Raw genomic sequence first — 13,687 nt, 5'->3', positions numbered from 1 at the left:
AGTTTGAAAGCTTGGAAGACAAAAGCCCTGGTCCCCAGCCTGTCTTAACAGCATTATGGGCCCCTGGAATCTGACATTAGTATGGCATCAGTATGATCTTTCTGAATAAGGTGTTCCCCAGAGAGATTTAACACCTTTCTCCCCCTACTTTTGTTTGCAGACATGTAGAGGGCGTTTTGGAGGCAGGGAGGGCAGCCCGCCAGCTTTCTTTCTCCGTGTCGGGGCAGCCTGCCAGCAGAGGTGGGTCTTTTTTGAGGAATGTATCCAACAAAGTGTGAAGACTAACCTTGGGAAAGGAAACACCGACAGTAGATTGACATCAGTGACGTGCGGTGAGGTTTATGGCTGGTGAAGCAAAAAGAAAGAAAGCGGCTTTTCCCACCCCGCCACTATGTCCAAAATAGAGGCATCCCGCCTCTATGTCAGAGTTGGACATAGCAGCGGAGTGGGCAAAAGCCACTTTCTTTCTTTTTGCCTCACCAGCCATAAACCTCACTGTGTTACCACCAGTTGCCACCACTGCTGTAACCACCACCACAATATTAATTGGCCTCTTCCTCAGCCTGGAGGTTTGTAATGGTTAAATAGGCTGCATTGGCAGAGGTGTCCTTGGACCCCGTGAACCGGCCATTTGTGCCAGTATTATAGAGAAGGTACTTGGGGCTCTCTCCAGCCTTCTGTTGGTACCAAAATATGTTATAGCTCCCCACTTGTGTGTCTCGGCTCATGGTACATGAGATCTTTGCTGGTTGTCCCGGGGGAAACGATTGTGCCGCAGGTTGAGTCAAGGTATACTTTGAATGGGCTCCTGAAAATAAAAAAGGGAAGAGAATGAAGGTGGACACTCTATAGATCCACTCTTGGAGTATCATTGGAAGAGCTGCTCTGATTGAAATCCAAACATCACCAAATTTCGATGGGTTGGAAGGCATGGAATGGAGTGGCTCTGATATCAGGATTAAACCATCATTACAGTTTGAGCCTGATGGTTTCCAAGCCATCACAGGAATCCAGAGGTGAGAATTCTTCCTAAATTACCTGGGCACCATAAGAAGAAGACGGCCAAGAGCAGAGACCAGGCCATGATGAAGAGCTGATGCTTTGGGGAAATTCAGATTAGGAGACTGCTATATTCACTTTAAACCCCCAAGAATCTGAGTCCTTATATGTAATGATATATGTATCATTACATATATCATTACATATAATCAGAACAGGAGGATCTCCAGGCTTCTGCTGGTACCATTGAACATTCTTGCCTCCAATGGTGTTTGATGAACAAATGATCCTTTCATTCTATCCCACGGAGACAGATACGATGCCGGCTGGGTCAGGACATACTGGGCAAAGGATCCTGTGCAAATAAATAAATAAATAATGTCTTTTGCAAAAGAACATTTTCACTTGATGAAACATCCAACCAACGACCTCTCTCCTTTTACTGCACCTGAGGAGTTGACCAGCATCGATAGAAGGAAGGAAGCCTAGAACATAATGAGCATTCTGGTGTATATTCCGTCTGAGGACAAATAAAAGTTCATTTGCTCCAACTCTTGTGCTTTCCCTTTTATATGTCACGGAGTCCTGGGACCAACCCCTCAGATGGAAAGCGTTTGCTTTGAAATAGGTAGTGTAGTAGTAGATTAGCCATGATGGTGGAGTGGTTATTGCAGGCTGACTCTGCCCACAGTGGGGAGTTAAGTCCTGATAGGCTCAAGGTCGACTTATCCTTCCATCCTTCCGAGGTCAGTAAAATGAGGACCCAGATTGTCGGGGGCAAGAGTCTGACTCTGTGAATTGTTTAGAAAGAGGTGCAAAGCAATATGAAGCGGTATACAAGTCTAAGTTCTGTTCTATTCCTATTCCTATTTTCTCCTCTCCTCTCCTCTCCTATTTCCATTCCATTCCATTCCATCTCATCCCATGATCTCATTCCATTCCCTTCCATTCTAAGCCCTTGGAAGAAAAGGCTTCCCAGATCAGCCTCCTTCATAGTTTCCTTCCCATGAGAAATATCAATTTCCAAATTTGAATAAAAAGGGGGAAAAACAATGCGAAGATGTTACTGTGGAAATACTCTTTATTGCAACCTTTATGAAAATAGAGAATTTATTCCTGTTTATTCCAAGATGAAGCAGGACAAGGTCCTTATACTTAGCAAGGCTGAGAGAAGAACTGAGTCTCTTCTTAAGTATTAGCTGTGTCAGAATTTCCCAGGCCAGACTGATGGTTGACTAAGGGGAGAAAGGAAGTCATTGCAAGTAATCACAAGCGGAGGTTTTTGTCTCACTTCTGCATGTGAGTGTATCACCGTGGATACCAAAAGTTGCTGCCACTGCTGTAATAACCACCACAATAATAATCAGCCTCATCCTCAGCCTGGAGGTTTGTAATGGTTAAATAGGCTACATTGGCCGAGGTGTCCTTGGACCCTGTGAATCGGCCGTTGTTGTTCCGATCATAGAGAAGGTATTTGGGGCTCTCTCCAGCCTTCTGTTGGTACCAATATATGGTAGAACTGCCCACTTGGCTGTCTCGGCTCATGGTACATGAGATCTTTGCTGGTTGTCTCAGAGGAAATGATTGTGCCACAGGTTGAGTCAAGGTATACTGTGAGTTGGCTCCTGAAAGTAAAAAAGGGAAGAGAATGAAGTTGGACATTCTATAGATCCATTCTTGGATTATCTTTGGAAGAGCTGCTCTGATTGAAATCCAGACATCACCGAGTTTCAATTCATTGGAAGGGATGGAAAGGGTGACTTTCATATCAGGCTCAAACCCCAAACCGCTTTCCAAACCAAATCAGATGAACCAAGAGCTGAAAATTCCTCCTAAATTACCTGGGAACCATAAGAAGAAGAAGGCTAAGAGCAGAGATCCGGCCATGATGAAGAGCTGATCGTTTTGGGAAATTCACATTGGGAGACTGCTATAGTCCCTTTAAACTCCCAAGAATCTGAGTCCTCCCCCTTTATGCAAATTCAGCTTGCATCTCATTAGCTGGGTTTGGATAAGAAGATTTGCACTGGAAGGCAAGAGATGGTTTTCTGCTTCTTTTTCACCTCTTGTTTCATTCATCTCACTTGGATACTAGAAATACTTGAGAGGTCATGTTACAGGAGCTAGGTTGGCCTATAATCCCCGTGGAACTCTTTATGTTTTCATGTATGATGGACCTTTCTGAATATCTGCTGAGGTCTCCAGATCTTGTTCCTTGAACAACTGATGTGCCTAATTCAGACAAAAATGTTTGAAAAGCACTAGTTACATCCTTTAAGCATTTAACCCTCCAGGAAAATAAATCCCCAGGAATTGTTTGTGTGTCATCGTGAGATGAGAATGTAGATTCCAGCTAATTATTTCAACAGAAATACAGAGCTTCAAGCTTCGGACAGAGGTGTAAATATAAGCACCCATAATAAAAATTGGCTCAGAAATCTATACAAATATGTTTCTTCATGCAACATGTCAATCTACTGTCGGTTTTTCCTTTCCTAAGGTTAGTCCTCACACTTTGTTGGCTACATTCCTCATTTTTGATGGAAGATTCCCTTTTGTCCTATTTAGTACAAGATTATGGTGTATTAGTTGTGTTCATTAATCATCTCTTCAGCAAAGAAATTAGTGGAAGAGAAAGTCCACATTCCCTCAGAATTTAGGATTTCTGCAAAAGCACATTCAAAATTGAGAACCCTGTTGCACAAATTAAGCACATTTCCTGGCTTGATATGTCCACAATCCTGTCAACCAGGATTAAGTTCAGGGAATCAGTTTTAAGCTGAAATTGCGTTCCTCTTAGAATATTTTCACAATGTAGAGGGAGCTCCACCCCATGGTCAAAGCTCTGCAGAGGCAGCTTTCTTTGTCTTTTCTAATATGGTTTTCAAAAGGGGAAGGAGGTATTTTTTATGAATTCAGGGAACCCTGCCTCTGCAACCACATCCCACATGGTTAACCACGTGTAGAGGTTAAGGTCATAGATTAGGAATGAGGAGATTCCTAGAAGGAGAAGTTCCCTGAGGATGGGCTCCAGCATGAGTTTGAAAGCTTGGAAGACAAAAGTTCTGATCCCAGGGCTGTCTGAACAGCGTTATGGGCCCTGGGAAAATCAGTGGGTTGGGGCTCCTATGACAACTACACACAGGAATAAAAATGCAAATGTTCGAGAAAATTAAACATGTATTTGTTGTATTGGCACTTCCCAAAAAATTGGTGTTGAAACATTCAAAACATGCTGTGCGGCAACAACTAATCAACATGATGAATGTTTGAACAATACACGGAGCTTGAATAACACAATAATGCTCAGTAAGCCACACAGTTGCTGTATTTATAGGATACAAGGTACAGTGAAGGGTTAACATACACAGGGCAAGAGACCATCCGGCCCATGCATTAAGTCAGCTCTCTCTAATCCTGGCGACCGAGCCAGATTGGATCCCACAACCTTATTCTTTGACACATAGATTCACCTTGTAGCATGTCAAGAAACATCTGGTTGCGTCTGTGAAAGTGCAAAGGGAGAATCATGGCAAGGTGACGGGTCTTGGAGGTGAGGAATCCATAATGTAGACCTCACCCCAGAGAGATTCTTGGCTTGGCATCCCACCCCTCTCTTGGAACATGGAGATCTTCATTGTTTGGGATGGATGAGCTTCTCCAAGCCAGTCCAGAAGGTTGAATAATGAGAATTCTGAGGCATTTTCCTTTTGAGGGCAAATAAAAGTTCATCTGCTCCAACTCTTGTGACTTCCCTTTTATACGTCGCAAAGTCTTGGGACCAACCCCTCAGATGCAAAGCATTTGCTTTGAAATAGGTGGTGTAGCAATAGAGGAGCCATGGAGTTGAGTAGTTATTGCAGGCTGACTCTGCCCACAGTGGGGAATTCAATCCTGATGGGCTCAAGGTAGACTCAGCCTTCCATCCTTCCAAGATTGGTAAAATGTGGACCCAGATTGTTGGGGGCAAGAGTCTGACTCTGTGAACCACTTAGAGAGAGCTGCAAAGCACCATGAAGTGGTATACAATTCTAAGTACTGTTCTATTCCTATTTTCTTCTCCCCTCCCCTCCCCTCTCCAATCCTCTTCTATTTCTATTCCATTCCATCGCATCCCATTTCATCCCATGATCTCATTCCATTCTCTTCCATTCTAAGCAAATATGCTGACTGTGAACTGCTTAGAAAGAGCTGCAAAGCACTATGAAGCAGTATACAAGTCTAACTTCTGTTATATTCCCATTCCCATTCCCATTCCCATTTCTATTCTATTCTATTCTATTCTATTCTATTATATTCTATTCTATTCTATTCTATTCTATTCTATTCTATTCTATTCTATTCTTTCTCTTCTCTTCTCTTCCATTCTATTCTTTCTATTCTATTCTCTATTCTATCTATTCTATGCCATTCCATCCCATCCCAGGATCTCATTCCATTCCCTTCCATTCTAAGCCCTTGAAAGAAAAGGCTTCCCAGATCAGCCTCCTTTTAGTTTCCTTCCCATGAGAAATATCAATTTCCAAATTTGAATCAAAAGGGGGAAAAACAATGTTAAGACGTTACTGTGGGAAATACTCTTTATATGAAGACTGAGAATTTATTCCTGTTTATTCCAAGATGAAGCAAGACAAAGTCCTTATACTTAGCAAGGCTGAGAGAAGATAAGAGTCTCTTCTTAAGTATCAACGGTGTCAGAATTTCCCAGGCCAGACTGATGGTTGACTAAGGGGAGGAAGGAAGTGTTTGCAAGTAAGCACAAGGGGAGGTTTTTGTCTCACTTCTGCATGTGACTGTATCACTGTGATACCTCCAGGTGCTGCCACTGCCGTAAGCACCAGCACAATAGTAATCGGCCTCATCCTCAGCCTGGAGGTTTGAAATGGTTAAATAGGCTGCATTGGCCGAGGTGTCCTTGGACCCCATGAACCGGCCGTTCGTGCCAGTATTATAGAGAAGGTACTTGGTACTCTCTCCAGCCTTCTGTTGGTACCAATATATGGTATAGCTGCCAATTTGGCTGTCTTGGCTCATGGTACATGAGATCTTTGCTGGTTGTCCCGGGGGAAATGATTGTGTCTCAGGTTGAGTCAAGGTATACTGTGAGTTGGCTCCTGAAAATAAAAAAGGGAAGAGAATGAAGGTGGAGAACCTATAGATCCACTCTTGGAGTATCTTTGGAAGAGCTGCTCTGATTGAAATCCAAACATCACCGAATTTCAATGGGTTGGAAGGCATGGAATGGGGTGGCTCTGATATCAGGATCAAACCATCATTACAGTTTGAGCCTGATGGTTTCCAAGCCATCACAGGAATCCAGAGGTGAGAATTCTTCCTAAATTACCTGGGCACCATAAGAAGAAGATGGCGAAGATCAGAGACCAGGCCATGATGAAGAGCTGATGCTTTTGGGAAATTTAGATTAGGAGACTGCTATAGTCCCTTTAAACCCCCAAGAATCTGAGTCCTCCCCCTTTATGCAAATTCAGCTTGCATCTCATTAGCTGGGTTTGGATAAGAAGAATTGCACTGGAAGGGAAGAGATGGTTTCCTCCTTCTTTTTCACCTCTCGTTTCATTCATCTCACTTGGATACTAGAAATACTTGAGGGATCATGTTACAGTAATGTCGTTGGTCTAAGGTCCCTGTGGAACTCTTTCTGTCCTCATAAATGATGGACCTTTCTGAATATCTGCTGATATCAGATCTCTCCCAATCTTTCCATGTTGGAGACGGTTGAGTTTCTGGGATTTCTGATAAAAATCATTGTCCAAATTGAACTCAGTTTTGGTTTAAATATTCAATTTCAATATTATATTTTCTCTTCTCAGAAAATATTTGAAAAATGTAGCAAGAGCTCCTCCACATGGCCAAATCTCTGTTGAGAGAGACTCTCTCGTCTTTTCAAATGGGGTTTTTAAAAGGGGAAGGAGTTGGCTCTTTTGAAAGATCAGGGAAGCTGCCTGTCCAATCACACCACAGATTTTCAATAGTAAAGTGCCAAATCGTGGTTAAGGTCATAGATTAGGGATAAAGAGATCAGTTCAGGTTCAGCCACAGAAACCCCCTGGGTGACCTCGGTCCCCACAATCTCTCTCAGGTAAATTTTCCTTTACTTCTGCTTTTGAATGGTCCAAAATAAAATCCCACTGGTTTTCTCTTGGAAACCAAACATATAATTGAAATATGGATTATAAAGGGGAAAAAACAACAGCAAAAACAAAGAAACACACCAATTATTGTGGTTTGCCACAAATCCATATTTTACATTGTGATTCTTCTTTCAAACTCAATTCTATCTCAGATTTGCTTCCCAAACTAGAGTCCTTTTGGTAGTTGAATTGCATTCCCATAAAGAATTCCAGACCAGCCAACTTTTATTTTCCTTTCTAGGAAAAACATGTGATATATTTTCAAAATTCAATCAAGGGGGGGGGGAGGAGTAAAAATGAAATCGATACAATGTTTTTTTAATTGCAACCCTGATGAAGATTGCAAATTTATCCCTTGCCATTTTTCATTTTTCTCAAAAGTGATGCAGGAGAAGATATTTATGCTTAGCAATAAATATACCTGAGAGAAGAACTGAGTCTGTTCTTAAGTATTAACTGTGTCATTATTTCCCAGCCAAGGCTGATGGTTCACTAAGGGGAGGAAGGAAGTCTTTGCAAGTAAGCACAAGGGGAGGTTTTTGTCTCACTTCTGCATGTGAGTTTATCATTGTGGATACCAGTAGTTGCTGCCACTGCCGTATTCACCACCACAATAGTAATCGGCCTCATCCTCAGCCTGGAGGTTTGAAATGGTTAAATAGGCTGCATTGGCAGAGGTGTCCTTGGACCCCGTGAACCTCCCACTGCTGCCAGTATTGTAAAGAAGGTACTTGGGGCTCTCTCCAGCCTTCTGTTGGTACCAAGATATGTAATAGCTGCCCACTTGGCTGTCTCGGCTCATGGTACATGAGATCTTTGCTGGTTGTCCCGGGGGAAACGATTGTGCCGCAGGTTGAGTCAAGGTATACTGTGAATTGGCTCCTGAAAATAAAAAAGGGAAGAGAATGAAGGTGGAGAACCTATAGATCCACTCTTGGATTATCTTTGGAAGAGCTGCTCTCATTGGAATCCAGACATCACCAAATTTCAATTCATTGGAAGGCATGGAAGGTTTGGCTTTCATATCAGGCTCAAACCACATTTCAACCTTTTGCTTTCCAAACCAAATCAGATGAACCCAGAGGTGAGAATTACTCCTAAATTACCTGGGCACCATAAGAAGAAGAAGGCCAAGAGCAGAGACCAGGCCATGATGAAGAGCTGATGCTTTTGAGAAATTCAGATTGGGAGATTGCTATTGTCCCTTTAAACCCCCAAGAATCTGAGTTCTCCTCCTTTATGCAAATTCAGCTTGCATCTCATTAGCTGGGTTTGGATAAGAAGAATTGCACTGGAAGGGAAGAGATGGTTTTCTCCTTCTTTTTCACCTCTCGTTTCATTCATCTCATTTGGATACTAGAAATACATGAGAGGTCATGTTACAGTAACGTGGTTGGTCTAAGGTCCCCATGGAACTCTTTCTGTCCTCATAGATGATGGACCTTTCTGAATATCTGCTGATATCAGATCTCTCCCAATCTTGCTCCTTGAACAACTGATTTGCCTAATTCAGACAGAAACGTTTCTAAAGCACTAGTTACATCCTTTAACCATTTTACCCTCCAAGAAAATAAATCCCCAGGAATTGTTTTTTTGTCAGGCTTGGGATGAGAATGTTGATTCCAGCTGAACATTTCTGCAGAAATACAGAGCCTCACGCTTGGGATGGAGGTGCAAATATGAGCACCACAAATAAAAATTGGCTCAGAAATCTATACAAAAATGTTTGTTCATGCAACATGTCAATTTACTGTCAGTGTTTCCTTTCCTAAGGTTAGTCTTCACACTTTGTTGGCTACATTCCTCATTTTTGACAGAAGATTGACTTTTGTCATATTTAGTACAAGATTCTGGTATATTTGTTCTGTTCGTTAATCATCTCTTTAGCCAAGGAATTGGTGGAAGAGAAAGTCCACAATTCTGGAGAATTTAGGATTTCTTCAAAAGTTCATTCAAAACGCTGTTGCACAAATTCGCCACATTTCCTGGCTTGATGTGTCCACAATCCTGTCAACCAAGATTAAGGTAATCAGTTTTAGTCTGATGTCGTCTCTCCTTTTAAAATATTTTAATGATGTAGAGAGAGCTCCACCTAATGATCAAAGCTCTGTTGAGGCAGCTTGCTTTTAATATGGTTTTCAAAAGGTGAAGGAGGTATTTTTTATGAATTCAGGGAAGCTCCCTCTGCAACCACATGCCACATGGTTAACCACATGTAGAAGTTAAGATAATAGATTAGGAATAAGGATATTCCTAGAAGGAGAAGTTCCCCGAGGATGGGCTCCAGCATGAGTTCGAAAGCTTGGAAGACAAAAGTTCTGATCCCAGGGCTCTCTTAACAGCATTATTGGTGCTAGGAATCTGACATTAGTATGGCATCAGTATGATCTTTCTGAATAGGGTGTTCCCCAGGGAGATTTAACACCTTCCTCCACCTCCTTTTGCTTGCAGACATGTAGAGATGCAACTAGAAAAACCATTTCAGGTGTTGCCTTCCGTTGCAACAGGTGGGTGGCCAAGCAGAGTGAGAAGAAGCGAAACTGGGCAGGAGGAAGTTACAGCGATGCTTCCCCTTATGGCTCTGCTGCAGAATTCAAGAGATATTGCAGACACCTGGAACTTCTGGAGCAATTAGATGGACCCAAATGGGAAGCAGAATGCCCGGAAAGGAATATTTTCCTGCCTAAGGTGCATAATTGCCATTAGGCAAAATCCCAAAAGTTGGAAAGTTCTCCCTGCCTTCCTCAAGATGACGCCTATGTCAAGAAACATCTGGTTGTGTCTGTGAAAGAGCAAAGGAGGGGAGAATCATGGGAAGATGACAGGTCTTGGGGGTGAGGAATCCATAATGTAAACCTCACCCCAGAGAGATCCTTGGCTTGGCATCCCCCCACCCCTCTTGGAAGAGGGAGATCTTACTTGTTGGAGACAGTTGACCTTCTCCAAGCCAGTCCAAAAGGTTGCATACCTCAGAAGCAGTTTTTGCTGCTGATGGGCTCGAGGTAGACTCAGCCTTCCATCCTTCCAAGATTCGTAAAATGAGGACCCAGATTGTTCAGGGCAAGAGTCTGACTCTGTGAACCGCTTAGAAAGAGCTGCAAAGCACCATGAAGCAGTATACGAGTCTAAGTTCTGTTCTATTCCTATTCCTATTTTCTCCTCTTCTCTCCTCTCCTCTCCTATTCTATTTCTATTCCATCTCATCCAACATCATCCAATCTCATCCCATGATCTCATTCCATTCCCTTCCATTCTAAGCCCTTGGAAGAAAAGGCATCCCAGATCAGCCTCCTTTTAGTTTCCTTCCCATGAGAAATATCAATTCCAAAATTTGAATCATAAGGGGGAAAAACAATGCGAAGACGTTACTGTGGGCAATACTCTTTATTGCAACCTTTATGAAGATTCAGAGTTTATTCCTGTTTGTTGCAAGAAGAAGCAGGACAAGGTCCTTATACTTTGCAAGGCTGAGAGAAGAACTGAATCTGCACTTTAAGTATTAACTGTGTCAGAATTTCCCAGCCCAGACTGATGGTTCACTAAGGAAGTGTTTGCAAGTAAGCACAAGGGGAGGTTTTAGTCTCCCTTCTGCATGTGAATGTATCTCTGTGGATACCCCAAGTTGCTGCCACTGCCGTAATAAGTACCACAATAGTAATCGGCCTCATCCTCAGCCTGGAGGTTTGTAATGGTTAAATAGGCTACATTGGCAGAGGCATCTTTGGACCCTGTGAACCTGCCGTTCGTGCCAGTATGATAGAGTAGGTATTTGGGGCTCTCTCCAGCCTTTTGTTGGTACCAGCACTTGGCTGTCCAAGGTGAGAATTCTTCCTAAATTACCTGTGCACCATAAGAAGAAGAAAGCCAAGAGCAGAGACCAGGCCATGATGAAGAGCTGATGCTTTGGGGAAATTAGGAGACTGCTATAGTCCCTTTTAACCCCCAAGAATCTGAGTCCTCCCCTCTTTATGCAAATTCAGCTTGCATCGCATTAGCTGGGTTTGGATAAGAAGAATTGAAGAGATGGTTTTCTGCTTCTTTTTTACCTCTCGTTTCATTCATGTCACTTGGATACTAGAAATACTTGAGAGGTCATGTTACAGTAGCTGGGTTGGCCTAAGGTCCCCATGGACCTCTTTCTCTCCTCAAAGATGATGGGCCTTTCTGAATATCTGCTGATATCAGATCTCTCCCAATCTTGTTACTTGAACAACTGTTTTGCCTAATTCAGACCAAAACGTTTCTAAAGCACTAGTTACATCCTTTAAGCATTTAACCCTCCAGGAAATTAAATCCCCAGGAATTGTTTGTGTGTCAGGCTTGGGATGAGAAGGTTGATTCCAGCTGACTATTTCTGCAGAAAAAGAGAGACCCTCACTTGGGACAGAGGTGCAAACATAATTGGTCAAAATAAAAATTGGCTCAGAAATTTATACTAAATTTTTTCTTCATGCAAAATGTCTTTCTACTGTCGGTGTTTCCTTTCAGAAGTTTAGTTTTCACACTTCGTTGACTACACACCTCATTTTTGATGGAAGATTCCCTTTTGCCATATTTAGTACAAGATTATAGCATATTTGTTGTGTTCGTTAATCATCACTTCAGCAAAGAAATTGGTGGAAGAGAAAGTCCACAATCCCTCAGAATTTAGGCTTTATGCAAAAGCACATTCAAACCTGAGAACCCTATTGCACAAATTGAGCACATTTCCTGCCTTGATATGTCCAAAATCCTTTCAACCAGCATTAGGTTCAGGAAATCGGTTTTATTCTGACATTGTCTCTCCTGTGAAAATATTTTAACTATGTAGAGAGAGCTCCACCCCATGGTCAAAGCTCTTCAGGGGAGGAAGGAAGTGTTCACAAATAAGTACAAGGAGAGGTTTTAGTCTCACTTCTGCATGTGAATGTATCTCTGTGGATACCACGAGTTGCTGCCACTGCTGTAACCACCAGCACAATAGTAATCAGCCTCATCCTCAGCCTGGAGGTTTGTAATGGTTAAATAGGCTGCATTGGCGGAAGTGTCCTTGGACCCCGTGAATCGGCCGTTGCTGTTGCTATCATAGAGAAGGTATTTGGGGCTCTCTCCACCCTTCTGTTGGTACCAAAATATGTTATAGCTCCCCACTTGGGTGTCTCGGCTCATGGTACACGAGATCTTTGCTGGTTGTCCCAGGGGAAACGATTGTGCCGCAGGTTGAGTCAAGGTATACTGTGAGTTGGCTCCTGAAAATAAAAAAGGGAAGAGAATGAAGGTGGAAACTCTACACATCCACTCTTGGAGTATCTTTGGAAGAGCTGCTCTGAGACACCACTGAATTTCAATTCATTGGAAGGCATAGAAGGGGTGGTTTTGATATCAGAACCACACCATAGTTATTCCATGAAGCTGATGCTTTCCAAACCAGCAGAGGAATCCATAGGTGATAATTCTTCCTCAATTACCTGGGTACCATAAGAAGAAGAAGGCCAAGAGCAGAGACCAGACCATGATGAAGAGCTGGTCTTTTTGGGAAACTCAGATTGGGAGACTGCTATAGCCCCTTTAAACCCCCAAGAATCTGAGTCCTCCCCCCTTTATGCAAATTCAGTTTGCATCTTGTTAGCAGTTTTTGGATATAAAGGTTTGAATTTTGGAGTCGGGGTTATTCACAATTGATGCCTATTCAGCTGTTGCCCTCCACAGTGAAAGGAGAAATCCTGCAAAGTTTCGCCGTAGATAATTTGCATATATCCAACTGTATTTGCTCATTCATAAGTACCATTGAAGCTTGATTGCTTTTCCTTAGCATGTTGTTTGCATGCAGCCATTAGTTTTTGAACAGAGTTTAGGGAAATGTTTTGTGTTAAGACGGCCAATAAATTATTCAGGGAAAGAGGCAAATGAAAAAAATCATTGTCCAAATTGAAGTCGGTTTCTGTTTAAATATTCAATTTTAATATGATATGTTCTCTTCTCAGAAAATATTTGAAAAATGTAGCAAGAGCTCCTCCACATGGCCAAATCTCTGTTGAGAGAGACTCTCTCGTCTTTTCAAATGGGATTTTTAAAAGGGGAAGAAGGAGTTGGCTCTTTTGAAAAGTCAGGGAAGCCGCATGTCCAATCACACCACAGAGTTTGAATAGGAAAGTGCCAAATAGTGGTTATGGTCATAGATTAGGGATAAAGAGATCAGTTCAGGTTCAGCCACAGAAACCCCCTGGGTGACCTCGGTCCCCACAATCTCTCTCAGGGAAATTTACCTTTACTTCTGCTTTTGAATGGTCCAAAATAAAATCCCACTGGTTTTCTCTTGGAAATCAAACATATAATTGAAATATGGATTATAAAGGCAACAAAACAACAACAACAAAAACAAAGAAACACATCTAATATTGGGGTTTGCTACAAATCCATACTTTAAATTGTGATTCTTGCTTCAAACTCAATTCTATCTCAGATTTGCTTCATAAACTGGAGTCCTTTTGGTAGTTGGATTGCATTCCCATCAAGAATTCCAGACCAGCCTCCCTTTCTTTTCCTATCTAGGAGAA

General features: G+C 42.3%; 1 pseudogene; it reads right to left on the bottom strand.

Moving 5' to 3' along the window:
• Window positions 1-12,041: 12,041 nt before the first annotated feature.
• Window positions 12,042-12,644, bottom strand: LOC148048868 (immunoglobulin lambda variable 5-37 pseudogene; annotated as a pseudogene).
• Window positions 12,645-13,687: the final 1,043 nt, after the last annotated feature.

This window comes from Thamnophis sirtalis, unplaced genomic scaffold (assembly GCF_051295495.1).
Source record: "Thamnophis sirtalis isolate CommonGarterSnake01/CBP01778 unplaced genomic scaffold, rThaSir2_p1.2 scaffold_2, whole genome shotgun sequence".
Classification (NCBI taxonomy): Eukaryota; Metazoa; Chordata; class Lepidosauria; order Squamata; family Natricidae; genus Thamnophis; species Thamnophis sirtalis.
This window is presented reverse-complemented; position numbering and strand designations above follow the sequence as displayed.